The sequence below is a fragment of the Arachis ipaensis genome, chromosome B06 (genome assembly GCF_000816755.2).
Source record: "Arachis ipaensis cultivar K30076 chromosome B06, Araip1.1, whole genome shotgun sequence".
Lineage (NCBI taxonomy): Eukaryota > Viridiplantae > Streptophyta > Magnoliopsida > Fabales > Fabaceae > Arachis > Arachis ipaensis.
In genome coordinates, this window is record NC_029790.2 from 31,304,357 (window position 1) to 31,308,559 (window position 4,203).

Genomic DNA, 4,203 nt, shown 5'->3' on the forward strand with positions numbered 1-4,203 from the left:
TCTTCCAACTATTTTTACAAATCGGCAACTGTTGAAAATCAGCCCCCAAACTCCCCAAGGACCCGCTTAATAGGCCCGCTGCCCGACCAATAGGTTGAAGCTCTCTGATATATTGGAGTACGATCTTCCTTCCAGGAAGAAGTGCTAATACCTTCTTAACAGTCAGATCCATCTGTTTTGTCACACCATTTTCTAATCAAGAAAAAAGGCGTACAACATTAGAATTACCCAGAGAATTAGAATTCAATGAAAAGATTAATTATAGTTTCTAAGATGCTGGCAAAAAAATTACCAATGACATCAACTTTCCAAAAATCGGTGTCCTTTTGTTTGTTGCTGGCATTGCCCTGATGTTCAACTTCTTGCGCGGCAAACAAGTCGTCGACATGGTCATCGAACGACTCCACCTCATTCACCTTCAGGTCATAATCTTCATCTTCTGAACAGACATCGGCAACTTCATCGCGATCCTGATGCTCTGTGCGTGTTGCAAGAGCTCAAGTGTCACCCATGTCACTTGACGAAGCCAACCATGTTTCATTGCGCGGTGGTCTAAATGGTACATCATTACCACGAGAATGTTGAATACCGTTGTTAGATTGCGGAAGTGGAAGCGCTCTAGCATGCCGCTTGTGCGGATTTAGAATGTCCACAACTGAACCGGCAAGTGCACCGGGTCGTCCAAGTAATACCTCAGGTGAGTGAGGATCAATCCAACGAGGATTGATGGAGTGAGCAATAATGGTTAACTGATTGGTTTAGTCAAGCAAACAAAAAAGTTGGTTGTGTGGGTTTTAAGAGCATTAAACAATAAATCAATAGTAAAGAAAGCAAATAATGAGTTTGGTGTAGAAATTAATGGGACAAAGCAGTTAGGGTATTGGAGATGTTTACTTTTCCGGATTAAGGTTTCTTACCAACTATTTTAATTATGCAAGATTCATTTCATGGCAAACTGTAATTGAATAAATCCTAATCTCTTAGTGATTTAGTCTCCTCTAATCTTCATCAACCGTCAATCTCTTGGTCACTTGATTCCGATTAGAGGTTAAGTTCAAATCTAGTTTATGGCCACAAAAACCCTAATTACCCAAAGCTAAACGGATTATATGTCACATATCCAAATTAATTCAAGTAATTAGCAATTTAGGAGGAATTTACTTTCAAGCTGTGTTCAGGTGAGAGACCTCTCCCAAAGGTCACAAGAACGCACCTAGAATAAGGGTCATACTCTCGTTCCACCAAGATTCATAAAATTAAGAACGAAAGTAATCCTTGAAACTGAATCAGTACATTAATTAAAATAGAAGAATAATAGTCCTAATCTATAGAAATAAATAGAGCTCGTAACCTTAAGCAAGAGGTTTAGTGACTGATGACTTACAGAGAAAACAAGGGTTCTGAAAAGTGTGGAAGAGAGAAGATCCCCCTAAAGGGTGAATCTTTTTTCCTTTTATATCTAACCTGATTTGATTTGAAAATAAAATAAAATAATAAATCCTAAAACTAAAAGATATTGTTTTTAAATAAAAATTACAAAAATAAAAGATAAGATAACTAATAAAAGCTAAATCCACTAGAGATGCTCTAAAAGTGTGGGCTTTAATTTGGATTGCCTGGCGCTAAATGCCCAACGCCAGTTGGGCATTTAGCGCCCATAGGAGGCAGAGGAATTGTTGTTTTGTGGGGTTTGTTGGTGCTAAACTCCAGTTGGGCATTTAGCGTCCAGAGTGGCAGCTCCCAATCTTCTCCTTTTTGCACAAAACTCTGCCAACTTACTTCGAATTTCACCTAAATTAATAAAAACACCAGAAAAACTCAAAGTAGCATTCAAAGAGGATTTTAACACTAAAATATAATAAAACTTAATAAATTCTAACTAAAAACGACTAGAAAACAAGGGAAAAAAGGGTACAAGATGCTCACGCATTACCGTTGTGCACTTGAAGTATCACCTCCCATATCCGTCGTTCCATCCTTTAGTTAAAATCAAAATAGTTAGGAAATCAACCAACCTTTTTCAGTATTCCCACAAATGATATTGACCAAAAAACTATCCTAATAGGCAGTTCAAGAATTCAAGCTCAAACCAGCATTACTTAACTCACCAAAGTAGCTCGGGTTTCATAATCACGGGCAGCACCAGTTCCGGCTGCACTACTAATGGTGTAGCGAGGTTTTCTAGGCATTTGATTAATCCTTTACACAAGATAACGTCATTAGACAATTAGCAAGAGAACGACAATTTATAACTCAATAGTACATAAAAACTCAAACCTTCACCAACATAATTCAGTAACAAAAATAATTATTCCAAAAATGCAGAGGATAAGTTAATTTATTTTTTATGTGCAATGTATGCTTGGGTACCATTATTTGATTGAAGATATTTTTTCAAAGATTTATTTATCCTAAGATTTTTTCAAGTAACGAAATACACATAATTGAACATCTACAAGGTTGACGAAAGAGAAACACAGAGAAATCGTTGGTTCTTTAAGTCAACATCACAAACAAATGATAGAGGTGTGTAAGAAGCATCGTCTTATTTTGTTTTCTTCATATTCATAATGGATTAAATAAAAAAATTTGTGCATAACAAGAAAGGAAAATAATAGGACTAAACTTATTTGTCCTAATCCTTCAAAGGTTTCGATTGGATAAACTCTATCCCTTTCTTTCTCCGTGCGAACTGAAAGATCTTCAATTGTGCACTTTCAGCTTTTTGATCGAGGCTTTAAAAAACATATAAACGACATTCAGTTTTTACTTTATTTAAATTAAACTCAAATTAATTTATTTGCCGATACCATAAAAATAAAATAAAATATTAAAAATATTAATGTTAAGTGAGTTATAAAAAATTCAGCAGAAGGCTCACATTTTTTTGAATATCTGAAAACAAAAAAAAAGTAAAAAAGAAAAACGGTTCGAAAACAAAGGAATATTAAGGGTCATTGTACGAATATTATGAGAAAAGACAGTTCAAATAATTTTCTTTACGGCAACTACAGAGGCAACGAAATTAGGACCCACGTTGACGAGGATTTGCTAATCGATGAACACAGAGACGCCGTTGCAGGTGACTACGGAGGCTGTGATGTCGACAAATCCAGGAAGTCCAAACGACGAAGAGGGGGGCGACCTTCCACGGAGCAATGGCCAACGACACGCACGATGTGAAGCGACGACAAATGATGGCAGTCCGGCATTAATGGGTGTCGGCGCTCTGGAGGATGAAGCTGGTTGGAGTTCTTGCGGTACACTTAAAAGGGTTTGTTAGCTGAGGTTTAAGCTGCCTTAGGGTTTTTTTCTTTTGGGTGAAGGAGGCGCGGAATAGGTAAAGAAGATGGGAGAAACTGACGTCTAAAATCTTGGGTGAATTTTGAATTCGTATCAATTTTATCTCAATCACATTATTCCCTGATTACTTAATTAGCCAACGAATTTAGAGTTTAAGACTTTAAGTTATCATATTTTAAAAACCTGTTTCTCATGATAATTATTTTATCCTTTTATTAACTTAATTCTATTTGAAAAATTATCTTCTATTTAAAAAGTAATTAACTCAAAATCTGGTGATATATAGCAAATACATTTTTTTTATCTTATCTTCAAAACAAACTTTGTTATTAGTTATATTTTAAAGGTGTTTGGAAGTCTATATAATAACTTATATTCTCTCGTATAATCACAAATTCATATTCTCAAGTATTCTTCTTCTAAAATGTTAGGGGCTAACAGTGTTATGTGATTTTCTTTTATTTTTTTCCTCAAGTTCACATTCATCCAAGTATCATATTACCAGTGCTGGATGCTAACTTTTTTCTCCATGTGTATCCTCTAATATTTTTTAAAAATCTCGCTAAGAGAATTTTTAAACTCAATTGTTTTATTTCGATGACCATTTTGGTTGTTTTATACTATATTTGTTGTATTTAAAATGTCGATTTTATGTTAACATATTTATTTATGTATTAAAAATACTAATAAAGAATATATTTTAATTTAAATTGAATAGATAAATTTTTTTCGTTTTCGTTTTTCCCGATTATTTTTGTTCTATTTAAGGAGAAACAATGAATTGATTTTAAAGCCATTTTTTATATCATTGATCCTTTTTGTTTTTCTTTTTTTGGATTATGTTTGTTGTTTGTGAAATATTTTTTTAATATTAAATTGTTCCTTAATTATTGTAATGAA

General features: G+C 34.1%; 1 long non-coding RNA gene across 1 annotated transcript; it reads right to left on the bottom strand.

Moving 5' to 3' along the window:
- LOC110263948 lies at positions 1,330–3,378 on the bottom strand. The gene is made up of 4 exons (XR_002349675.1): positions 3,037–3,378; positions 2,109–2,199; positions 1,934–1,977; positions 1,330–1,791 (listed from the first exon to the last, which is right to left on the bottom strand). It is a non-coding gene; the product is annotated as an uncharacterized LOC110263948 (long non-coding RNA).